General features: G+C 46.5%; 2 long non-coding RNA genes, 1 other non-coding gene and 1 pseudogene across 12 annotated transcripts in view; 1 reads left to right on the forward strand and 3 right to left on the reverse strand.

Moving 5' to 3' along the window:
• Positions 1 to 26,530, forward strand: part of LOC132597842 (uncharacterized) — a 256,993-nt gene that overhangs the window by 207,052 nt on the left and 23,411 nt on the right. For 8 of the 10 annotated variants that reach the window (XR_011377707.1, XR_011377699.1, XR_011377705.1 and 5 more), the window contains exon 4: positions 25,156 to 25,214. The exons of the other annotated variants lie outside the window; for them this stretch is intronic. This is a non-coding gene — a long non-coding RNA (uncharacterized lncRNA). The remainder of the gene's footprint in view (positions 1 to 25,155; positions 25,215 to 26,530) is intronic. 10 annotated transcript variants of the gene reach the window in all.
• Positions 1,252 to 14,694, reverse strand: LOC132597843 (uncharacterized). Its single transcript, XR_009565232.1, has 3 exons — positions 13,847 to 14,694; positions 4,693 to 4,901; positions 1,252 to 1,751 (listed from the first exon to the last, which is right to left on the reverse strand). It is a non-coding gene; the product is annotated as an uncharacterized lncRNA (long non-coding RNA).
• LOC115851970 (U8 small nucleolar RNA) lies at positions 2,713 to 2,856 on the reverse strand. The gene has a single exon (XR_004038985.1). It is a non-coding gene; the product is annotated as a U8 small nucleolar RNA (small nucleolar RNA).
• LOC115851962 (PAX3- and PAX7-binding protein 1 pseudogene) lies at positions 10,069 to 11,008 on the reverse strand (annotated as a pseudogene).

Here is a 26,530-nt window from a genome sequence, read left to right on the forward strand (position 1 = left end):
TGAATCTCTTTGCATTATATCCTTTGCTATCCTCGAGGGAATGGGTTCTCTAAATTCTGTGTCTGCTGCCTAAAGAATTCTTATTGTTTTCTCATCATCTGTCTTAAGGCGAGTGATTTCAAGCTATCCAATAGGCTCCATTCTTCGGCTAAGTTTTGGATTTCAAAACGTTCCTGTTCAGGCTTCCATTTACTTCATGACTTTACAAACTTTGATCACCCTGGCTTTTCCACCTTCTTTTTCTAGCTTGAAGCGCTTTGTTCTTTTTAGGTTATCCTCCTCAGGCAGCCTCCTTAGCCCTTTGATCATGTGAAGTTTTCTTCAGTGAGTGTCTCCGGCACTGTTATGTCATTATTCTTAAGAAGACTTGACTCTCAGTTTAACCACATAGAGGATGGGAGGGGGAGAAAACAGAGGAGATCAAATAAGTTATGAAACTGATGTTCTGAAAATAAGAATATGTGGTAATTGCCAACTGAGTGATAGATGCTTTGATGTGCCCCCCACACACCTCGAAATTCTAATAGAAAGTGAGAATTGGGAGCTCCCCTGGGGAGCATCTGGTCTAGTCTCTTCCACACTTGCTCAGACATAAGAATCCTCTGAACCACTTGTTCAATGTACAGATTCCAAGGCTCTGTGGGGACCAGTGCTGTCCAAGATGGTGGCCAGCAGCCACGGGTGATGAGTGAGCACTTGAAAGGTGGCAAATCCGAAATGAGTTGTGTTGTAAGTATAAAATACACACTAGATTTTGCAGGCTTCGTACAAAGAAAGAGTATAAAATATCTCATGACTGTTTTCTATTGACTACATCTTGAAATGATAGAAGTTTGAATTTACGGGATTAAGTAAAAGATATGGACCTCCCTGGTGGCGCAGTGGTTAAGAATCTGCCTGCCAATGCAGGGGACACGGGTTCGAGCCCTGGTCTGGGAACATCCCAAATTCCGTGGAGGAACTAAGCCCGTGCGTCACAACTACTGAGCCTGCGCTCTAGAGCCGGCGAGCCACAACTACTGAGCCCACGCGCCCAGAGAGCCCGTGCTCCGCAACGAGAGAAGCCACTGCAGTGAGACGCCTGCGCACCTCAACAAAGAGCAGCCCCCCTCACCTCAACTAGAGAAAGCCCGCGCTCAGCAACGAAGACCCAACGCAGCCAAAAATCAATCAATCAATACATTTATATTTAAAAGAAGATATTAGAATTAATTTCACTTATTTCTTTATACTTTTTTAAAAAAATGTGGCTGTGAGAACATTAGAAATGACATGAATGGCTCATATTCCATTCTGCTGGACAAGGCTGGTCCAGACATACCGAATCAGAGTCCCTGTGGGAGGGGCTTATGCTTGTCAAGTATTCCCGGTGACTCTCAAGACCAGGAGAACTGGGGAAGCACAAATAGCACAAGGAACACATTTGACAGACGAGGAAATTCACCTTCAGAGAGTTTTATCAGCTTGTCCAAAGTCACGCCGAAATCCATATTGTACGGGCCAGGGAGTCAGACGATGACCTCATCAGAAAGTAAGCTGCGTTAAGTGCAGACATTTGGACCGTTTTGTTCACTGATGCGTCCCCAGTGCTGAGAGCAGTATGTGGCATAGGGCTACTTATAAATATATGTTGAACGAATGAGGCCACGTAGACCCAATGTTCATGAAGTTAAATGCGTAATTTCAGTCCCCTAACGGCCTGGTCTGCTTTGTTCTCTTCCTGAGGCTGCAGATAATAAGAGGGTTGTTATCTACAAGGGAAAGGAAAACACATTATAGGTCATCGAGAAACTATCCTTGAAAATCACAACACAAACCACATTAGCATCTCCTAGAGAGCATGTCCTTTGCAGGCAAATTTGACTTGCAACTCATCCATTCAAACAGTGTCCTAAGAGTAATTTGTCCCACTAAGAAACATAGTCGCAACAGGTTTTTTTCCCCCCAGCTCCACCTGTTGGAAATACTACCTCCTCTACCAAAAATAAAGAAGGAATATTTTTTTCCTAAACCACCTAAGCTGAAAGCATCTACCCCTAACTCCCTCTGGGGCTCATGGTTTCTATTTTTAATCATGCAGCGTGCAGAGAGAAAAACAGCTCTCAAAGGAATTGCTTTGCAGAGAAACTGTAAACATCCTCCGGCTTCTACATGTGAATGTGGGAGAGCAGTGGACTCTTCAGAAATCAGGAATGACAAGGGAACAACGGCATTTGAATCACCCACCAAAACCAAAACCGAAACCTAATTACTGTCCTCATCCTCTGTGTCCTATAAATTGCTCACCAGGCAGCTGCAAGGAGGAAGCCCGATTTCATACCGAGGGATGGAGCAAATCTTCCGTGTGGGCAAACATTCGGTCAGATGGGAGGGTGACTCATAGACCATTCTGCCCACTGTTAGAATGCGCGCCCACCTGCCTCTTCAAGGGCTGAAATAATCCGTTATCACGCGACTGCGGGAAAATCTAATTGTGACCTTGGTCCCCCAGCCCCTGTTGAATTGCTCACCCACAGCCTCGGCTGTAATTACGTAACACTTGGAGGGAGAAACACAGAAAAGACGAAGCCTATGTTGGTCTTTTAGTAAATATGGAAATTGATCAGAGTTCAGTCACATGCTTGGTGGTCTGGGGACCATGTGTGGTTTCCCCCGATCGCCCGGAAACTTGCTGCTATGCCCATTGCCAGGGCCCACCCCAAACTCTGTAATTACCGAGTGCAACCCCCAGGAAATGGACATTTTGCAAGGCCTGATGACGCACAGCCGTGAATCACGAATCATGCGAGCTCCAATCATCATGTTCTATCCTGTCCTCCGAAAGGAGGACCAGGTAAGGTGTATCCTGCCTGACGATGGGAAGATGTACCTTTTAATCGGCTCTCCTGGTGATGACCTATGCCTGCAAATGTTTGAAAATACCGGTCTAGGGTCACATCTGCCACACTGACCTTTGTGAAAGTCAAACTCAACCATATGGATGAAGAAATACATGTCACATTCCAGGGCATGGGACTCTTGCCTCAGGCCCCAGACTCTGTTTCTGAATCCCAGCCTGTAGTAGCCACGTCTGGCGGGACCATCGGTGTGACAGCACCCAGCAGACAGCCTCACCAAAGGCTCCTCGTTCCCAGATTTCCTGATCTGGGCCCAAGCTCTGAAACCCTCCCAGGGCATTCTGCTACTAACTACAGTCGGAATCAAACGGAGCCGGTCATGCACTTTGGACCGTATGCCCTGCCCACCTGGTAGACCCTGATGCCCATCCTAACGCCCTAGTCTACCATGGGGAAGCATCCCCTTCTTCTGCCCGATGTGCTGTGGGGACCTCTGTGCCTTGTGTCCCATTCCTAGACGTGCTGGGGCTCGCTATCCTCGCGGAATCCCAGAGATAGAAACCGTTCAGGGAAAGGTTTATCTTCGATGTGCGTGCGGGCTGAGTTCAGAAGGCTGGGTGTGATCACGGTAGGGGGAGGAGGAGGCGGTCAGGGTGGAGCCCGTGGAAGGGGGCCGGCAGAGCTGAGGGGTACTTACTGCGGTGTCACCAGGCAAGGAGACACCGCAGAGGAAAGGACAGTCAGCTGTTGTTTCTTCATGCCAGTTCATCCCCAGCCCACGAGCTCCTATCTCTGACCCTTCCAGGATTAGATGGAGGGGGAGGAGCTACAGAAGCAAAGGTGAGTTTACATCCACAAGGCAGGTGCACTGGAGGATTTGGCATTGGTACCGCTGGCTTGTGTGAGCAGCGAAAAAACACCTCTGTATGTGTGTGTGTGTCTGTGTATATCTGTGTGCATGTGTCTGTGTGTGTCTTTGTGTGTGTCTCTGTATATCTGTGTCTATGTGTCTGTGTGTGTCTGTGTGTGTGTCTGTATATCTGTGTGTATGTGTCTGTGTGTGTCTTTGTGTGTGTATCTGTGTGTCTGTGTCTGCCTGTGTTTTGCTCCTTCCTCGAGATTCTTCCTCTGGGAGGCCCGCCTGCACTCTGTGTTCAGCTGGGCGACCTCCCTCCTCCGGTTGGCCCCTTGCAGTTCTCCCTGTGCCCCTGAGCTTCTATAGCCTCCCTTCTCCCTGGGGCCCCCCTCCCCTCCTAGTGGTCCCCTTGGCATGCATCAGTTGTAAGACAATGTGGAATGTTCGGGAAGTGTGTAACGTTGCCTCCCATCAGGGAGCTCCAGACGCATCCTCCTGCCTTCAAGCATCTGAGGGGTGTCAGACACTAGGCTGTGTGCTCTGCACATTCCATGAAACTTCTGGAGCGTCCTTCTGGTTTTCTTGACTACAACACCCTGTCCCTCATCCCCATAGGGGTGGTGAAGTGGCAGAGTAGAGGGGAAATGCCGAGCTCTCTGAAAAGCCTCCCCAGAGGGATTTTTTTGCCTCATCCTCTTCAACCTCATCTTTTGAGAGGGCTGGAGGTTGAAGATTAACTAACGTTGACTAACCAGCTTCAGCTCATTCCCCAAGCAATTCCTCCATAAGTCAACTAGCTCCTCTCTTGAAAATGCCGTGTTGCTTTCTGTGCTCCCAGGCTTTGGGGCCTCAGCCCAAACTGACGAGCATCTCATTTTAATATCTTGTTTCTCATGTACAATTATAATGCAAGGTGGTATTCATTCTAATGGAAACATGCATATATTGCAATAGAATGATAAGGTAATCTAACAGCAAACAAAGGAGGGAGTGTCTAACCTTGTCTGGGACAATTAAGAGGATCTTTGCAAAGGAAGTGATATGTGAGCTGCATCTGAAGGTCGAAGGGGAGATATTCAGTTCTGATGGAGATGGTGCTATTCTAGGTTTGACACAGCCAAGTGCTTCTCTCTCTGTGACAGCTCGTGCTCGTTAGACAATCTCAGAAATGGTTTCCAGAGCCTGACATCCAGTGGCTGTCAAACCATCTGTAGGGAAAGGACAGGGAGATGGGAATAGTAAAGATGGATTTGAACAGATAAGTTAGAGAGAAGCTACACCCCTACCACACGTACGCTTCGCTGACCTGGGAGAAGGGAGGGCTTTAAGACAATGAACATATTCACATTGCTGTGTGTGTGTGTGTGTGTGTTTATGTATCCCAGTATACACACACACACACATAAATAGGCCATGGGTTTAGAGTCCATGTTTTGGCCCCTCTATCCAAATCTATTCCAGAAGGTATAGGTAATGCTAGAAAAAAGGAGAAAAACATGAATACAAGGCCAGGAACTCCCATATAATTGTCTGTCAATGTCCTGCACAGCTTTCTAAATGTGCCAAGGGGAGCAAATGCCAGTCAATTCTAGAGACAGACACACAGGGCCTGTGAAACGCTCTGCAGAGTTAACGCAAGCTGACTCCAGGCCCCAGAGAAGAGGAAAACTCATCAGTCCGGGCATTTCCTGGGGAGGCGAGTGCAGAACATGGTTCCCTAAGCCACAAGATCAGCCCAATTCTGCCCTGAGACACTGACCACTGGTAGTTTCTGGGATTCTCCGAGGGCCGAAGGTGGAGCTGGAGGGGTCAGAGGTCAATTCACACAGCAGATTTCACAGATGAGGAAACCGGGGCTCCGAGGCATTCCACGTCTTACCCCAAATCTCACCATGAATCACCAGTGACGCAGAGCTAGAGCACAGGGTTTTTGCTCTTTATGACACACTAGGTGACATGAAGGGAAAATACCAGCTCACCTGTGAGCAGGGCACAGAACACGTGTGTTTTCTCTCCCTACGGCCCCTCTGGAAGCCCCACTAAAAAGAAAGCAAACGCGTGACATTATATTACAAACCTACAAGGACACAGAGACCCATCGAGGAGCTGATCCCAGACGAGAGATGCCAAGAGATGCTGGAAGAGGCAAAGCAGATGTTTAGGTGGTAAATAATACGTTCGTGGGGAAAGCTGAAACCTGATCTCCTGCAGGGAAAGAGAGCAACAGAACGCAAGGCAATTGACACCCCTGAACTGTGGAAAAGCCTCAGGAGGTGAATGCTCCAGGTGCCGCTGAAAGTGGGGCTGAGAGAGGGGCTGGGGGACATCTGTGAAGGACTTCAGTTCCCTCTGTCCCTTCACTCGGCCAGCTCACCCTTCAACACCCACACAAAGACACAAAGGCCGACCTCTCCATACGCGTACTCCAAAGGCAGAGCTGAGACAGGCTTGCTTGGGAATACTTTATTTAGGAATCTGATCCCAGGAAGCGGGAGTGAAGGACGAGCAGAAGGAGAGAGAGTCACGAGCAGGTGCCTTATTCTGTGGACCAGCGCGTGGGTGACCAGTTGTCCCAGCTCACCAGGACTTCTGAGGAGGCTTGTGGATTTGTTCACGGAACCCTCTGCCCTGGGAAAGGGGCGGGGAGAATACATGTCCATCACCTCCACCTACTGTGACTGGCGGCATCAACTTCCCTGTCCCTCCAGGTTGCACACATGTGATACCTACTGAGTTTCCCCTCCAAGGCACCCAGGAAGCTCAGGGGCAGAATCAGGAGTTGCTGGCCAGGTGCTGTCAGGGTAAACCTGCGTGGGGCTGGTCACCCCTGCATGGAATTTGTCACCACAGCAGTGATGGGAACAAAGTAGATGGGGGGGATTGGAAGTGCTTCAGAACAGGTCGCAAATACAATTATGAGCTGGGGGCTCTGGGCTTGGGAGTTCCAGGCACAGGGGAAGGTTTTAGCAAAGGGGAAGAAAACAAAAGCTTTCATTAAAAACCCAAACGCTGGAAAGGGACTTCCCCAGTCCACTTCCCTTGCTTGGTCTCAGGAAACCAGCGGCCATATTTATATCCTCAGGCACGAGGCCAGAGGCTCTTCCCAAGAGAAACGGCCTAGCAGAAGATACAAGACCTGCTATTTCAGGGTGCCTCTCACAAAATGACCAGGTCTCAGCCCAATAACCGTAAATGAAATCCTGCTTTAACCATGCTCACAGATCTCCTTTGCTGCTGACTCTTAAATAAGAACAGAAAGCAAGAGACCACCGGAAAATTGAGGCAAGCCTGTATCACTAAAGATAGCTCTGGTTTTTAAAGTTTTCTCTTAAATAGATTGACTCTTTCCCTTCAAGTGCATTTCAGTGTTTGTTTGGCTTTCCTTTCACTGTTAACAGTAGCCTCGGAGGGACAAAAGAATCTTGGCTTTCAAGAAGCAGCATTAAGATTAAGAGCACATGCAAATGCCGGAACCAAAGCTGGTTCCGTGAATGTCAATTGGTGCAGCCACTGTGGAAAACAGTATGGAGGTTTCTCAAAACACTAAAAATAGAACTACCATAGGACCCAGCAATTCCACCCCTGGGTATATATCCCCCCAAATTCCACTAATTCTAAAAAATACAGGCACCCCAATGTTCATAGCAGCATTATTTATGATAGCCAAGACATGGAAACAACCTAAATGTCCATTGACAGATGAATGGATAAAGGTGTGGTGCATATATACAATGGAATACAACTCAGCCATAAAAAAGAACAAAAGTTTGCTATTTGCAGCAACATGGATGGACTTGGAGGGCATTAAGCTAAGTGAACTAAGTCAGAGAAAGACAAATAATGTACGATAGGACTTAGATGTGGAATCTAAAAAAATACAACAAACTAGTGAATATAACAAAAAAGCAGCAGACTCACAGATATAGAGAACAAACTAGTGGTTACCAGTGGGGAGAGGGAAGGGGGAGGGGCAATATACGGACGGAGGGTGGGAGGTACAAACTATTGGGTATAAGAGGCTCAAGGATGTATTGTACCACACAGGGAATATAGCCGATACTGTATAATAATTGTAAATGGAAAGTAACCTTTAAAAATTGTATTAAAAAATAGGGGCTTCCCTGGTGGCGCAGTGGTTGAGAGTCCGCCTGCCCATGCAGGGGACACGGGTTCGTGCCCCGGTCCGGGAAGATCCCACGTGCCGCGGAGCGGCTGGGCCCGTGAGCCATGGCCGCTGAGCCTGTGCGTCCAGAGCCTGTGCTCCGCAACGGGAGAGGCCACAACAGTGAGAGGCCCGCGTACCGCAATAAATAAATAAGTAAATAAATAAATAAAAATTGTATTAAAAAATAAACTTTTAATTTTAGAAAAAAAATCTGATTCCCTTAACAATAGCAGCATGAAATTGGGAAAGTCACTGAACTTCTCTGTTCCTCAGTTTCCTCATCACTTACATGAGAAATACTGATGAGCCCCACGTGCTACTGGTGCCACTGGTCTCTGCAGAAAGAGCTGCCACAGGGCACCATTCACGTGGAACCGATGGAAATGGCTTCCCCCGGAGGCGTGCAGCGGGTGAAGAGGCAGGACCACATGACATAGCCCTGTTCCGCAAATGTGCCAGGGAGTGTCCCCAGGACCGTGCACACCGTGGGCCATCTACCAGCCTCTGTCCCGCGATCAGAGTGATGGGGCTGGAGACACCCAGAACCCTGCTTGCTTTCGGAGAAGTCTCCTCCCTGTCCCCGGCATGCACAGCCTCACCACCCCAATTTGCACAACACTCCTGTGTGCACTTCATCGTATACACATCCATCACTGAGTCACACCTCATCCTTTACTAACTGGAAACTCACCCCACTTAGCTTTGCACATCTCTGAACACTCACGCTCCACTATAGCCCAAATCCTCCCACCGGGCCTTCTAGAACTCAAGGTCATCAGCGAGCTCTTCTCTATTTCAACGTCTTCTTGGAACTATCTCTTCACCTTCTTCTCTGGCAGGAACGGGCTGGCTGTGGAGGACTGAGCATCCCCTTCAGCCTGTTCTTTCGAACCCCTTGCACAGGTGGTCTGGGACGTGAAGTAGGGGTTTCCAGTTCCTCATTGTGGTTTCTAGACCGTCACCCCTCCTCACTCATGAAATGAATCTGGTTCTTTGAAGCTCTTGCCATTAGCCAGCCTCGTTAGCTCCCTGTGATCATGACAGCCATCTGGATCACTAGAACAGTCCCCTCTTCTCTTAAAGATCACTGTTTTGATCTGTTTGCCTGTATCTAAGCACAGTTCCCACCCACCCGCCTCCCGCCTCACTTGTGTCCTGAATTCAATCCCCTCTCATCTGCTCAAAGATATCACCGTGGCAATTTTCCATCCTCTCTCACATCATAAATGCCCCTTTCTGTGGATTATTTCCCTTGATCGTACAAAGATGTTCTCATCTTTAAAAACAATAATAAAAGAACCTCCCTTGAACTCAGATGAGTCTCTTGCTTCTCCACGTGTCCAACTCGCCTTTTATCACGACTCGGCAAAAGAGAGCCTACAGTCCCTGAATCCACATCCTTTCCCATCATTACCTTGGGAAACTACACCAGTTAGACTGTTATCTCCACAATAGAAACCAAAACCACCTTCATCAAGGTCAGTTCCGTGTCAGCATGTCATCTAATAGTCATTTCACCAGGATCATTTTTCTCAACTAGGTATGCTACCCATCAATGCCTTTCTTTTTCATGAAATGAAATGTTGCTTTTACTTGGCTTCAAGGAAGTTCCGGAATGTTTGAAGGACCCACGGAAAGAGCAGCACAGACTGGTCTGGGTCTCTGTAATTTGGGACCAATTTGAGGACTAAAATAGGCACAGCATCTCTCGGGGCCTCTTCTACATCCTACATCCAATGACTGTTTCCTACACTCAGGGACGCACTGTGCTCACCTCTGTGTGGTGGAGGCCGAGACGGAGACTGTGACCTTGCCTTCCAGGGCTCACAGTGCAGAAGGGAGACATTCTCCTTGGTCTAAGAAAATAACTCTTATTTTCTTCTTTTCCCCCTCTGCCCAAACTGACTTCTGCTGACGCCCCTCTGCCTACCCAGTGAGTCTGTTGCCAATATCTTAAATCCTATTTCCTCTGCTCACCCTCAAGCACATCACAGTGACAACTGGGAACAAAATCTGCTGAATAAATTCATTCATTCTTAGGGCAAAATGATTGGGAGCCCCCTTTAAACGCCTGTGTTTTTGGAATTTAAGAGTGCTCCTTATATTAAAGCAAGAATTAATACTGAACAGCTTAAGGAACTTTGTAAAGTGCAAAATGTGTAGACAGAGAATGGTATTAAAACCAACGACAGCTCTTCAGGCTGATAGGTCTACATTCCTTCTGAGGCTTCACTTCTCTCATGCTGTGGACGCTTACAACAGACAGCATGACCCAGAGTGTGGACACTTGCAAGAGGCTTTACTCTCTGTGTTCTGTTTTCCCTTGAATGTCTTGTTTCCACACCAGAGCACCCGACGCGTTCTGAGAATTGTATCTGCCGAGTATACAAGGCATCCAAAGAAGTTTTCTAAAAAGCTGAGGGATTGTCCTTTCTCCTTTCAGAGTCAGGAACCACTGTTTGGAGAAACAATTGATGCCACTGGGGACTTTTTTTTATGCTGTGATTTCCATCTTCTGAATTCTGAGAAACCATGGAAATGTATCTATTCAGTAAACATCTATCAGTAACTCCTGACGACTTTTATTTGAGAAAATACCATACACTGAAGAAAATTCCCTAATAGCTTGACTAAAGACCAAAACTATCTTTGAAAATACCAATAAGGCCCCCAATTTTTGTTTTCTAAGACTTTTTTTTTTTTTGCGGTACGCGGGCCTCTCACTGTTGTGGCCTCTCCCGTTGCAGAGCACAGGCTCCGGACGCGCAGGCTCAGCGGCCATGGCTCACGGGCCCAGGCACGAACCCGTGTCCCCTGCATCGGCAGGTGGACTCTCAACCACTGCGCCACCAGGGAAGCCCCTAAGACATTTTTTTTTAATATAAGGGCGTGAATGCATCATCATCTAAAGTTCTTCTCATTCCCAATATCTCCTACATATTTTGTATTTGGTTCTGTCTTTCAAAATGTAATCCCTAGCCAGGATCTGTGTATATTTAAGCAGGGTGAATTACCTGGGCTTGAATTCACACCAGGTAAGGTGACTCACCTGCTCCTCCTCTAGTCTTCACCGTCTCTGTAAACAGATGCTCAAACCCAGGACCTGGGACTCACTTTTGTCTTCTCACCATCACTCACCTTCATACCCATCACCAGGTCTTGTCATTTCCGTATCCACCTCTGTGGATCTGAATTCTCACTATCATCCCCTGTCCGGGGTAGCCATAACCTTTCACCTGAACTGAAACCACAGGCTACTAATTGGTATCCATTTCTGATCCATTCTACACATAGCTGACAAAGTCTTATTGGTATATCACTTCCTGTTCAAAGCCTACAGTGGTTTCCGTTCACAAGCAGGATATCCGACAGAATCCTTACCAAGGTCCAAACAGCCCTGCATGATCTGTCCTCACGCTCCCCTTCATCTGACTCACTATTCTCTAGTGATAGTAATATTCTTTCGGGTCCAGCAGAGATCTCTTCGGAGTCAGGACCCTTGCACGGGCTACTGCCTCAGCCAGATGTTAAGTCAGAGCAGCCTCTGCGAATTATAACTTTAAATTGTGGAGTCAGAGAGTCCTTTCCGAGATCTGAAGAGTGAGTCCCACCCTGTTCACTGGCTCAGAGCACATCCCTTGAACCTATTAAAGCCACGCTAATGACCTATCTGTTTTTAGTCTGCCTCCCTACTGGACTGTAAGCCCCATGAGGGCAGGGGTATGTCTGTTTTCTTATGAAGAACACCCCCTTTGCTTGCAAACTTCCAAAATAAGTGCCTACTTAATAAATATTTGTTAAAGAATAAATTAATGTTATTTTTCCTTCTAAAATCTGGCTTGCCCCAGAATGTGTTACTTTTTCTTTTTAATCTAAACTCAGGGTTTTTTTTAATGCAAAAGACTGTTTCTGAGAAACAGAGCGCTCTCTCTCACTCAATTCCATGTGTTGCTGTAACAAATACATCTCTGTGTTGAGCTATCACATGTTTTTAGATTTATTCCTCACTCACGTGAAACTCACGTGAGTATTCTTGACCTGCAGGCAGCTTTCCTTCTCTAGAAGGAAACCCAAGCCCCTTCCATGTGGGAAGCAGCCTGTTCAGTTGAAGCTGTGAGGATGTGCTGCTCATTTGCATCAGGACCAGAGGAGGAGCGTGGTGGGAGGGGCACAGGATGCTGTGCGCCCGACCTGCACTCGCATCCACCTGGTGGAGATCTGTGACCTGGCACACAGAACCGCAGGAGAAACGGGGAAATGCGTTCTAGCCCCAAAGGAAGAGCAAGTGATTTCATGATCAGTTCAAAGACAATCCCAAGCTTATCAAAGAATTGTGTTTCAAGAATTCGTCTCTCACTGAAGTTGCTTATTCTTTGGAATGCACTTGATTCTGCCCGCTCCCTCCCCTATACCACACAGGCTGGGTCTTTAAGCCAGTGCACAGGAAACAAACCCAGGAGAATGACGGCTGAGTTGGCCAAGATCGCCACCCTCTCCCTCTGCGGGACAAGGTCGCTAAGTCACCACAGGCCTCTGTGATCCAAGGCAGGAGCGACAGAAGGAGATGCCCAGGGACTTTAACGTGAACAGACCTGGGATTGGGGCCATGTGGAGGGGAAAGCCTCTCACAAATAGTAGCCTTAACCTTTATTCACACGCACCTTTCAGGAATGGCTAAACCCCCAGGACCCCTACCCCGCCAGCTCTCCCCACTTGTTCCCATTTTCCTCCTTCCCCTTTCAACTTTTAACAGAAATACACTTTGTTTTCCTCTGAAGTGTGGGGGAAATCTTTTATTTAAAATTCAGTAGCTTGCGGAAAATTCTCTGAGTCTCAAGGGTCCTGCATGCGCCTTTGGGTTTCCCTACAAGGACTCAGTGAAAAAAAAGACAGAGAACTGTTTTGCATGTGTAGATAACTTTTTAGATTTACTGTCTTTTCTGAGATTTTCCACAGTTTGAAACAAAAGTAATGTGCTGGCTCTAGGGCCATCAATTATCAAATGTTGTACCATAATGGACCAAAAGTGAGAAACCTCGGCTAGAAGGAATATATTAGAGAAATAAGAGACTGAAGGCTGCCCCCTGTGAGCCAGGGAATAAATCATATAAAGGTAAGGGGCTGAGGAGCCCTGTGAGGCCTGAAGGGTTAATCAGGCCCTCGCACCTGCAGGAGACAAGTTACCCATGAGTGACACCTGATGGAAGCAGGTGCCTGTTAATGGCAGCGCCATTTCCTTTCCCAGAGGGAAGGAGGGCAAAGACCTCAGTGGACAGGTTGACAAAAATGAACAGCACCTGCTCAGGGAAACTCGTGGCACTTTGATTTGCAGCGCATACATTTAATTCAGAACCACCTGCATCAACCCATTTCTGTACTTCAAAATGAGGGTGTAATAAAGCCATTACCTATCTTAAGGCGATGACATGAAGCCCACTTTTCTCTTTTTTCTTTTTTATTGAAGTATATTTGACCTATAATACTGAGTAAGTTTAAAGTGTACAACATGTTGATTTGATCCGTGTATATATTGTAGTCTGGTTGCCATTGCAGTGTTAGCCAGCGCCTCTATCCGGGCACAGTTATTACTTTATCATGGTGGGATTAATTAAGAGCTGGTCTCATAGCAAGTTTAACAATTATAATGCAATAATGTTGTCTATATTCACTAGACTGTGCAGTAGATCTCCAGGACTTATATACTGGTTGCAAGTGTGTGCCCTTAAACATCTCCCCTTTTCTTCCCCCCAAGTCTGCCCCCAGCCCCTGGGACCCTCCGTTTCACTCTGTTTTTAGGAGCTTGGCTATTTTTAGATTCCACCAATAAGTGAGATCATACAGTGTTTTCTAATGTCTAGCACTCACTTCTGTTAGTTGCCTCTGCCTTTTCTCTCTACTTTCTTAACTCACTCTGATTCATCTTTTCCACTTTCCCCCATTTCTCCCTCGTTAGTTCTTAGTTGCTTCCCCATCCCGCTCTCCTCTCACCGTGTCAGCCCCGGGACCTCCACGAACTCAGATGATCTGGTCCAGCTAAGTTCCTTCTCATGCCGGGCGGCAGATGCCATACTTCCAGCCTCATTCAATTCGTGATCAATCAATCCAAAAATATTTACTGAGTGCTTGTACATGCCAAGCAAAGAGGTAGAATTGGCGGGGGTGGGAGGGCAGGCAGAGACTTTCATTCCCAGGATGTCAGAGAGCTGGCAACATTAGTGAAACGCTTGGGTTGGTGCAGACTTTGGTGTGATCCGGGAACGATCATTTATTAGTTCTGTGGCTTTATTCAAGGTGTTTACCTTCTCCAGTGTTGAGTTTTCTCATCCATAAAATGGGCATTAGAAAAGTTCCTCACTGGAAGGTGCTGGTGCAGATTAAACAAGATAATCTGGAAGGAACATTTATTACGGAGCCAGCTAGCTTCGTGGCACCAACCCCTGACGCGCATTAAGATCTTATCACCTCCTCAAATTAATGCTGAACTAACAGAATGACAACACTGATCCCCCGACAGCTGTAGAACACTTGACGGCTTTTGAACCTCATCTGTCGTTTAAAGGCTGATAATTCCCAGAGTTACAGTGACCGTCTGCTCCGGCAACGCCACCACCTTCAGCCCTACATCTCCAGCCAGCATCCGGGTGAGAAAGACATGGGTTGTAGTACCAGGCAGCCAGCAAGATGCTTGGAACCCCACCTGCTAATAGGGTGTCTGCTTGATTGAAAGTCACAGGGTCGGGGTGGGTACCAGTCCCCTCAGCATCCGTCTGGAGCTTGGAAATGGCAGCGCGTGTGGGAAGCCAGAACACACGGTGGCGGCAGCAGAGCGCTTTGCAGAGTCTTCGCACAGGCTGTGATTTTATCTGGCGTTTGTGTTTATTGTGGCTGGTGGAAACGTCCTCCCCTAGCAGGGGGACTGAGGCTAATGCTCGTGTACCACATAAGGTTACGCCTCAATTACGATTTTTAGGAGAATCATGTCTTCGGAGACTCGCTCCTGGGGAGAGATTGCTCTTTTTTATTGTTTTGCCTGAAAATAGGAAACTCCCTTCTTGCCGTGAGGCAAGGCAGTCTTCTGACCTCCCTCCGGAAACACACAGATGCTAGCGCACTGTACCTCCCCCAGATCCCTTAATCTGGGCACGACTTGCAAAATTAATGAGTCACAAGGATTGCAGTTGCACGGGGATATTAATCATGATCCTGATTTGCAGGATCGTCCTAACGTTTCAAAAATGTATTCTTCTCAACTCTTATTTCACTCTCAAGGAAATTTGAGAAGCAAGGCCTGAAATTATAGTTGCTTCTCTCATTCAGGAGTAAGAGGTGGTCCAAAGTTAGCTCGATTTCCTAGGGTCACTAGAGAAAAGTCTTACGGAAGCACTGGTCTCCTGCTTCCTGGTCCCGTTGGTTGATCTTTCCCCATCACAGTACATCAGTAATGCTTCCTATTTGTTCTTCTCTCCGTAGTCAGGGAGTACGTCTCGCCCAAGCTTCCGCTGTGACGTTTCTGACTTTCCTGTCCACTCCATTGCTACTGTCACCGGTTACATCTGGTCCTGAACACTCACAGTGACTCCCTCATGTCTTTACTTCTTCCACGTCCCTTGGTTCCAACAGGTGTCCGACATCTATGCGTTCCTTATGACCACATGATCCCTCATAAAAGTAATCTCTGAGCCTCTATTATCTACAAGATAAAACCAAACTCTTCACGCGGGCGCGAGAGACCCCTGCCTACTTGTCTAAGCTTCCTTCCAAGAAGCATCCTTCTCTCCAGTCAGCTCGAGAGACCCAGTGTTCTCAGAGGGTATGCGTGTCCTCGGACCTGAGGCCTTTCCCTGACCCTCCCAATCCCCTCCATCAAAGACCGGGTGAGCCCTGCTTGCCCTGTAAGCCTTTCTGACCACGCCAGCCAGCTGTGACCTGTCCTTCCTCAAGTCGCCTACCTCTCACCTGCCACAGGGCAAGTTCTGCCCCATGTTCCTTAAGCAGGATTTTGTTTGTTCACTCCCCCCCCCCCCCAGAACCCTAGGGAACGTGACTGCACTACTTTCTTTAGGCTCTAAACATATGGTGTGATCCTCTGCACGTAATACACAAGGGCATTTGTGCCCTTGCTGAGCTACTGAGAGCTCTAGAGCCCTTGGAGAAGATGGGCAAAGGGGATTAAAAAAACAAAAAAGCCAAGAATTTCAGTGTGGACCTCCCAGATAGCCACAGCAATAGCAGCTAAGAAGGTTCTGCAGTGGATGTAAAGAACCTAGTGGACTGCGTTTTTGCAGTAAGTAAAGAGAAGGCCATGAAACACTCTGAAACTGGAGGAGGAGAACCAAGGCTCCCCTGGGGTCCCTTGGAGGGGCATTTTGTTTTGTTTTGTTTTGTTTTGTTTTGCGGTACGCGGGCCCCTCACTGCTGTGGCCTCTCCCGCTGCGGAGCACAGGCTCCGGACGCGCAGGCTCAGCAGCCGTGGCACACGGGCCCAGCCGCTCCACGGCACGTGGGATCTTCCCGGACCGGGGTACGAACCCTTGTCCCCTGCATCGGCAGGCGGACACTCAACCACTGCGCCACCAGGGAAGCCCTGGAGGGGCATTTTTCAAAGGCATTCAGTGTGGCTACCAGTTTACAGAGAGGTGAGCTTCAGAAGAGAAAGTCAGGGAGTCTCCACGTCTAAACTCGTTTTTAACGGAAGTGTGTATTTCCTGTAGCCAGTTACTCTCAAAGACCTTGCTGTGCCCTATGACACACACCCGGGGTGAGCTCAGTCCTAAGCCCAGTAAAGGAGGCAGAGCGGCAGCCAGCTGTCTGATGCTCCCCGCGGTCAGGCTGGGGTTCCCCGTTACTGGGAAGAAGGGAACAAAGGCGCTGTGCCCTCCTCGGGACATCACTCTGGAGGCCACGGCGTCTCTGTGGCACCAGGGCTGTCAACCTTCATCACTGGTCCCCACGCCCTCCATCCTCTCCCCAACCTCTGTCCAACCAAGGACTTCTAGGCCCCTTCTTAATTTGCGGGTTATTTCCGTGTGATCATCACACTGGTGGGATGTCAGGTGTACCGATGAGCTCACCGGGACATGCTGTGACACCATTGCTAAGAACCAGCTTTAAAGACGGCAGGGAAGTCTCCTCCCTGCCGGAGTCCTCAGCTTTGCTCTGTGGCTTTTATCACTTGCATCCTCTTCTCGTCGTTTTGTGTCTCGTGGCCTCTGTCCTCTGAGTCCCCTTCCACTCCCTGGCTCTGACAGTCCGGCGTAAGGAAGGATGGACCCTAAGTGAATCCTCTGAATGGAGCACACCCTGCAGCTCCCTTGTAAAGCACTTCCTGGCTCTTCCACCGTGATGACCTTCGCCATCTCTCTCTCCCCAGCACTTGACATTCAGAACCTCCCTCTTAGCCCTTAGTTGTAGCAGGCGCCGCCACTGCAGGGCCGTCCTCATGCCAAGCACTGTGCAGAGAGGACCAGGTGATAAGCACGGGTACGGTGTCAGGTGCCTCACACAGCTAGAGGTGTCCATACCTCGTCCGGGCTGCTCTCTGACCTGGCTTTGTGTTGCTTTGTGCTTGGAAGTAACAAAAACTAAGAGAAGGCTAGGTCCTCCCACTGTCTCATTTCTAGACTGACAACAGAGGCGTCTGCCTTCAGGAAGTGGGGACCAACGTCAAATCCCTCCCTGACTTAACACTCAGCACAGGGCTGGAGCATCCTGCATCCAGCTGCCACTCAGTTTCCATTCCGCAGCCACCCTCCAGGCAGTTTATGTTGCAGCCCAGAGATCAGAGCCCAAGCACCTCGCGGGAAGCCTGCTTGCCTTCGGAATCAGGCATTTACAGAGGAGCATCTCCTCAAAGGAACTGCGAAAAGCAAAACAGTGTTGCCACTCAGCCCGTGAGGGCTCTCAAGGCGCAAAGCGTCCCCAACTCAGACAGAACCCAGAGTTCTTTCCTTGGGTAGCAAAGACCTTCTCTCTTGGGTGACCTTTCCTTTCAGCACTCCTTGCCCTGTCCCTATTTCACTGGGTCTCTTCTCCCCTGATGACCTGATCTCTGGTCTTGAAGACGAGAAGTGCTTCTTTTTATTGCTGTTGAGTTACTCTCCCAGGCAGGTCTAACCTGAGGTCCCTGCGGCATTCACAAAAGTCAGAAAAGCAAGATGTTTAAACTGGAGGGACCTAGCAGTCACCTCATCCAAGCCCCCACTCGTAGATAAGAAGCCCACGTCCAGTCTGCTGGAATTATTTGCTCAGGTTCACGCAGGCTCTTAGTGATGAAGCTGAGAGAAGGTATTTCCTCGGTTCCCCATATTATCCCTGATTCAGATTGTGAAACCGAACAAGGAAGTGTATTCAAACTGTGTCTAAAGTGAGACTAAATAAGGGATTGGCGAAGGTCTAAGAAGCTCTGTGTGATAAAGCATATGAATTGGGGGGCAGCTGACCGAGGAGGGCACCCTCACTCAACTGAATGTTTCCAGGATCACTTATCGTCACCGGGTTCTGAGCAGGTGAGCCTGCATGATTATTATCCTGCCCACCTGATGATCCCCAGATCCCTGCTCACTGACATTGTCCCCCAGTGGAATGCACAGTCTCTTCAGGAGGTACTGGCATGTAGATGGCAGGGAGAGTGAATATTTCACACCTCCTAGAGGAAAGGCAAAGATGTGCTCCCACCCCCAAGAGAGCAGGGGGCGGAGCTTGTCCTGTTCCCCACGTGGAGGGGAGGGAGGGGGTGAGCTGTGTATCACAAACGCCAAAGCTGCTCTGATGTGCCAGCCTCTGCTCTCATTACTAACCCAGAAGGGCATGACAGAGCCCGGAGTTGCATTAAAATTCTCCCACGGGGTGTTCACCAATAAGCAGCGAGGGTGAAGATAACCGAGGGTGGAAATAATCCCTCAAAGATCATAATGAGACAACACAAAACCCCCAACAAAAAACAAAGCAGAATCCCTGGGTTAATGAGTGGCAGACTGGTAATTAAATGTGAAAACCTATGCCTTAGGATCAAGTGTGCCCTGGAAGAATGTCTGAGTTCTCGGATATGGGGAGAGGCTGCTTCCAGAGGGCAAAACAAGGAACACAGAGCCCGCGGGAGTGGGGACAGCAAGGTGGTGAACTCAGTAAACTGGGATCTCCCACAGGTCAGCGTGGGAAGGTCCCAATTCCCACAGTTGGAAACAACCTAAGGGTTTCTCCATTCCAACGTTCAATTTAAAACATTGAGTGCAATATTGGTTTTTGGTGAACACTGGTTATTTTCTAAATACTAACAAGTCACTAATTTAGGAGTTCATACAGTATTTTCCAATAATGTTTCTTTTAATCCTGTTTTATTATTGTGGCTACCATGCTAATTAATGTGTGTATACAGTGCAGGCATGGGTGTGGGTGTTTATGCCATTGCCCTCGAGAATTTACAGTAAAACAAGAAACATGAAATACTTTGATATTCCTGAAGAGTTCATCATTTCCTCATGAATGACTTTTGATTATTGAAAGCCCCTCTTCCTATATAAATAAACAAAATGATATCTTCCCATAGACTGGAAATCAGGAGAAATTGTAAACTTTTTTCCCCGTGCTAAATCACCTCAAATTCCTTTAGATATACCCCATACTAAAAATTCCCAAGGTCATTTGACTTCACAACAGAATTTTAAAGGGCATGAGAGTGGAGAAAGTCTCTTAGAAACATCATTATGGGTTTTGAAACAAGTTCTGTTTTTTCTACACGCCTCATGTTAAAAAGACATAGGAGACATGCGGGCTGGATAAGAAGCTGGGTACTTAGTTGGGGGGGGCAGGGAGAGATGAGTTATGACTAGTAAAATACAACAAACTAATTTCCAAGAAACAACGTCCACAAGAATGAACAATGCCCCAGAGACAAAGTGAAAGCATTTATTAGAAGCATCCCTAAATAGGGCAAGGCTGAGACACGGCAAGGCACACAGGAAAGCAGGACATGTTAGAACACAAGATGCAAGGGCTTCCCTGGTGGCGCAGTGGTTGAGAGTCCACCTGCCGATGCAGGGGACGCGGGTTCGTGCCCCGGTCCGGGAAGATCCCACATGCCGTGGAGCGGCTGGGCCCGTGAGCCATGGCCGCTGAGCCTGCGCGTCCGGAGCCTGTGCTCCGCAACGGGAGAGGCCAAAACAGTGAGAGGCCCGCGTACCGCAAAAAAAAAAAAAAAAAAAAAAAGAAAGATGTAAAAGTCAATGATCAACACTTGGAGATTGTAACTTGAAAATCATATTCACAGAGACAGAAAGAAGCAAAGAGCTAAACAGATCTAGAGAAGATAAAGAATCTTTGTGGGTTGTAAAGAAAAGGAAATTCCCATGGGTTAAGAATTCTGAAACTACTTTGTGTTTTAGGGTCGAACAAATAAGTACATTGCAGATAATGAGAACTAAGTGTCTCACTGGCAGAGAAAGAATTTACAAATAAGGAGAGGGAAAAGCCTAGAAAAACTTCTCTGGTGCTGGACTGGGGTTGGAGATATCCATATGGACTCATGACAAAAGCATAAATACAGATGTGTGTATGCATGTGTTATATGAGTACATATATTCTTAGCTATTTCAACTGAGGACAGCTATAGAAGCAGCAGTGACACCCCAGTATCAATGAGCACAATTATCTTCCATGGTTTGGTTTCTAAATACCATTCTCAAAAACAAACAAACGAAAATGGAACTGTGGACAAAAAAAAAAAAAAATGTTGCCTGTCATTTCAGTAAACAAAGAATGTCGCCTGCCATCCCAGTAAACAATAAATTATGCTCGCCATCAAGCCAACAGCCACTGCAGCACACCCCCACCCCTGAGAGTAACTCAAGATGGAGAAAAACAGGATACTGGCCCTAGATAGTTAAGGTGCATATCAAAGGAATAATTTCAGTAACCCCGGACTCTTGCATCTTCTCATACATAGAAAAGCACTAAAATCATTCACTTTAGATGTCTGGTTTTTTGTGAGTAGCAGTAATCTTTTGATCTTTGACCACATTTATTTTTCAGCAAAAACACCCATTTAGCCTGGCTCCTCCCTCACCTCTTTGGAGCAATTCCTCAGAATTAGCTGAGAGGCTGTCTCCCCAGCTATACAGTCCTCAGCAATGTCTCCAAATAAAACATAATTTTCAACTTTTACGTTGTGTGTGTGGTTTTTTGTTTTTTTTTTTTTTTTCAGTTGACAGAACCAAGCCTCCTTAGTAGTTGATTTCAGGACTGGAACAAAGAAAATACCAGATGAGCCTGGAACATCTTGTGGAGCTAGAAAATAAGAAATTGCTGAACAGAAAAGCACACATATTGGAAAGGAACAGAAACCAACCTGAAAGGTCTCCCAATGGGCAAAGTTACAACAACTCAAGACATAGATAAACAAAATAAATAACTATAGTACTAGACTATAACTCAAAGAATAAAATAAGTATCTATGAGTCCATACTGATAAAAATAAATAACTGGATAAATAAATCAATGGAAGAAGTGGCAGTTCTTCCTCACAGGAGAATCCCAATTAATAAATGTAGAAACAAAGGGAGAAATAAAAAATCACCATTAACATAGGCAAAATATTCTTAGGCATAAATTGTAACAATATTTTCTTAGATCAGTCTCCCAAGGCAAAAGAAATACAAGGAAAAATAAACAAATGGGACCTAATCAAACTTAAAACCTTTTGCACAGCAAAGGAAACCATCAACAAAATGAAAAGACAACCTACAGAATGGGAGAAAATATTTGCAAACGATGTGACTGACAAGGGGTTAATATCCAAAATATACAAACAGCTCATAGAACTGAATAAAAAAAAATCTAACAAACAACCTAATCAAAAAATGGGCAGAAGACCTAAACAGACATTTCTCCAAAGAAGACATACAGATGGCCAACAGGCACATGAAAAGATGCTCAACATCACTAATTATTAGAGAAATGCAAATCAACACCCCCAATGAGGTGTCACCTCACAGCAATCAGAATGGCCATCATCCAAAAGTCTACAATAATAAATGCTGGAGGGAGTGTGGAGAGAAGGGAGCCCTCCTGCACTGTTAGTGGGAATGTAAATTGGTTCAGCCACTGTGGAAAATAGTATGGAGGTTCCTTAAAAATCTAAAAATAGAGCTACCATATGATCCTGCAATCCCACTCCTGGGCATATATCCAGAGAAAACTCTAATTTGAAAAGATACATGCACCCCAGTGTTCACTGCAGCACTATTTACAATAGTTAAGACCTGGAAGCAACCCAAGAGTGCATCAAAAGGTGAATGGCTTAAGAAGATGTGGTGTGTGTGTATATATATATATATACACACACACACACACACACTACTATACATAAAATAGATAAGCGACAAAGACCTACTGTATAGCACAGGGAACTATATTCAATAGCTTGTAATAACCTATAATGAAAAATAATCTGAAATATATATAATATATATATAAAACTTAATCACTTTGCTATATACCTGAAACTAACACAATATTGTAAATCAACTATACTTCAATAAAATAATGTTTTTTTTAAAAAATGTGCTTTCCCTTTGGTTCAGACAGCACAGTTGTTCCCCTTACTACCCCCTAGGAATAGAAAGGTCCCCTGTGATTCATGAAAGGGGTAGTTTTGTGGCTTAGACCAGAGAAAGAAAGAAAATGAATTTAAACTTGCTCCCCCAGGGCGAGGGGCTCTCACTACCACTTGCTCTCACTCATGCCATTCCTTCTAAATTGGCATCTCATGCACTATTTACAGTCACCCGAAAGATGGTCTAAAATGCAGTGCAAGGACTGTCTCCTCGTGGCTGGTAGCACACCTCACTAGCCTTGACTTTTTCAGCCTGTAAATCTCATCTCTGGTGCTTCCGTCTACCTCTTCCATGCTGAAGAGTCGTGATCATCTCATAGCAAATACAACAGTCTTATATCTGTGGGATAACCACTCAACATATACGTGCTGATTATCTATTGCTGCATAACAAACTATCCCAAACTTCGACTTAAAGCAGTGAACCCTTATCTCACAGTCTAGCAGGGGTTTGTGGCACAAGGGCCATCATGAGGTTGCTGCCAGATGTCAGCCAGGGCTGCATCATCTGAAGGCTGGACTGAGGCTGGAAGAGGCTCTTCCCAGGGGGCCCACCTACATCCCTGGCAAGATGGCGCTGGCTGTGGGTGGGAGGCCCCCTTTCCTCACCGTGTGGACCTCTCCACGGGACTTCTTAAGTGCCCCCACCCTATATTGTGGCTGGTTTTCCCAGAGCAATGCTCCATGAGAGAGCGAAGAAGAAGCCACAGTGCCTTTTATGATCCAAGCTTAGAAATCCCATCCCATCCTTTCCACCATACCCTGCCGGTTACACAGGTTGTCTCTGTTCAACATGGGAGAGGGAATAGATCCTAGGAGATTATAATCATTGAGATCATTTTGGAAGCTACCTGCCCCAATTTTTCAGAAAAGGAAGTAACGGTAAAGCTAGAATTCAGTGGTTTATAAGATGCCCACACTCTCTATCTTCATGTTGACTTGTCCTAAGAACTTCACGATCAAAGCACAGGGACACAAGCACACTTTGTTCTCTCGCCTACAATGCCATGATCATTTCCCCCATCCCAATCCTTCTCTTTTGCCTATTCAGAGATTATAATCATTTGACTGAGAGCGGATCTTAATTGACAGGTGGGGAGAGTCGATAGATGGCAGTGTGCATGAAGAATTTGAATCGTTGATGAGTAGATTTCTCTAACCTCCAAAGTTCTTCTAATACTCAGGGTGATGGGATCACCCCGTTAGACTTTGTGAGAGACAAAACATCTGTGTGTGACTCACACCAAGCAGACTTGAACTTTGCAGACAAGTTGAAGGCCTCCCATAATTCTGATTTGGTGAATCACTTTGACTCTTTTGCTGAGTGCACTCAGCTATTGAACAAAAGTGGAAGAGATCAGTGATTGTTGAATTTGACTGATGACCTCGTTCTTCTGGGTCAAAACCAGATTGCCAAGCTCTATCCGTGAACATTATGATTTGGTGGGTATATGGTGAGATCTCAGAATCTATATTTTATGTAAGCTGCTTCAGAGCGTTTAGGAATCATTGAACTAGTTCAGATTTTCTTGACTGTAGATGGTAGACCCTCTTGCTTTGGGGAAGGAAAAATAGTGAGCTTCCTTTTACTTGAAAAGAGTTTCTGCATTATTGAGAGTGAACTAAATGATCTAACAGATGGTATTCCAGATATACATATCTAAACTTTTATGCTTCTAGGTAGGAAAAAACGTTTGTGTGTGGTGATACAGAATCTGATTACAGTAAGTTTGGTCTAATCTTATCTATACCTTTATATTCGTTATCACTTTCCTCTAGGGCAGTAGGTCTTGAACTCCAATGTCAAAAAGAATCACCCAGGGCTTCCCTGGTGGCGCAGTGGTTAAGAGTCCGCCTGCCCATGCAGGGGACACGGGTTCGTGCCCCGGTCCGAGAAGATCCCACATGCCGCGGAGCGGCTGGACCTGTGAGCCATGGCCGCTGAGCCTGCGCGTCCGGAGCCTGTGCTCCGCGACGGGAGAGGCCACAACAGTGGGAGGCCCGCGTACCAAAAAAAAAAAAAAAAGAATCACCCAGCCTAGATTCATCCTCTTAAACCAGGGTTTCCAAAATTTCCTTGATGATAACAACCACTGGGTGGTGTTTGTTAAATGCAATGCATAAGAGTTAGATCTCTTCCCTGATTCTACTTTGGAATATCTAGGCCATTTTGTAAACAAGTGTTCCAGACAAGTTTGGGAGCGTCTGTTCCAAGGACCTGTAGGTGGAGAAATCTAGAGATAAGATATCCCCATCTTGTCCTTGTGCACTTAAGGTGACAGAGGCCACCCACCTGGCTAAGGTTACACAGCTGGCTAACCTCCACTTGAATTGCATCTTGTTGTAAAAGTTTTTTGAATACTGGGTCTCTAGAAGCAGTATGGGCTTAACCACTTTTGTTGGTCTCATTGGAGACAGATTGAAACAATAAGATTAATGCAAGTGAGGAAGAGAAAACTAACTAGCAAATTCATTTTATGCCGTGTCAAAATTTTTTTAAAAAAGAAGGAAAAATGAAAGCCAATAAAGGGTCTAAAAAAATTGTTATTTAACCCTATGATCCAGATAGCTCCTGGAGTCCAAGAACTGACAGTTCCAGTGGTAATTAAGGAAGACAAATAAGCTATTCAAATTATAAATAGGAAGCATGCTTTCTAACCACTGGCTACTTTCTCCATATTATTTCAAGGGTGATCAATTCCAGAAATCATCACCGGAATACCTAATTTGGAGGAGAGCCCAAATGAAGTAAGTGTGTGTTATTGTTTATTATGACGATAGAAACAGGTACTTGCTAGATGGCTCCATGGAGACCATAACTACAGAACAAGAGGATATTGAAAAGTGTTCTAATGATCCATCAGAAAATTAGATTGATTCCGGACCACGTTAGGGGCTTCATGTGGAGAGGATGCTAAAACTGGAGCCACTGCCCGACCCTGGGTGGGTACCAGTCTCCTGGGCTCTGCGTTGGTACTGACATCCAACAGCCTGATGTAATGATTCCTGATGGATATTCCTCTGCAGACCAAAGAGGACCCCATAAGCCTAGAAAACGGTCCCGGCTGGGTGGGAGAGAGCAGACCAGCAGACCGCCTCATCGTCCCGTCCTTGGTTTCTGCTGGAGGCCCCAAGGAGCTCAGGTCTGCTGCACTTCCCGTACTCACTCAGCAGCAGCTGCCTCTTGAAGGGAAGACCCAGCCCCCTTCCCACTTTGCTGCCTCCGCTCCATCCCTGGCTCATGCATCCCCAGGGAGGAAAGAGTGGCTAATGTGATTGGCAGGCGCTTGACATTATTGGACTTTACTTTCAAAATAGGTGATGTCGTTGTGTTATAAGTTGTGCTTCTGCACAGAACATTTCCGTACATGTTTACCTTTTCTGTTGCATTGTCTCAGGCAAGCAGGTCCCCTCCACTGGCTCTCTCCATGGGGTAAGGAAAGAGGAATGCCCTGCTTTGACTACCCCCTACCCTATTTTCTCTCTTTTCTGTCTGTCTTCAAAAGAGATAGAGAGTTTCAATTTCTTGTCCACATAACAGATTGAGGAAATGGACTTGGAATCCACTATGGTTCTCTATCACCAATTCTTGCAAGCCTACCTTTGAGTAATTACAGGATTCTTGCTCAGTAATATTATACCCACACGATTATGAAGTTTAGGTATATCCTCCACTGCTCCAAGCCCTGAAGGGCAGAAAGAGAAAGGCATAACTTGAGTTCTTAAAAAATAGCGTCTGAGGGTGTGGACTCTGTAGACGCCCCCCTCGGTGTGAATCTTGACTTTGCTTCTTAGTGGTTCTGTGACCTTGAACACATTTACCTTCCCTGGCCTCGGTTTCCTCATCTGCATATTAGGAGAAATAATGGTCACTAACCCAAAAGATTCGTGTGAAGATTAAATGAGTTAAAACCTATAAGTAAAGCTGATGTTCAAAGTTCCTGGAACATAGGAAAGAATAGTTCGATTTTTATTACTTTATTATTAGTAACATCACGATAAGAAATTATCACTTTAAGAATCAATGTTGATGTTGACGGTGCATCGCTAAGGCCTCTCACTGT

Source organism: Globicephala melas, chromosome 9 (assembly GCF_963455315.2).
Source record: "Globicephala melas chromosome 9, mGloMel1.2, whole genome shotgun sequence".
In the NCBI taxonomy this organism is placed as follows: domain Eukaryota; kingdom Metazoa; phylum Chordata; class Mammalia; order Artiodactyla; family Delphinidae; genus Globicephala; species Globicephala melas.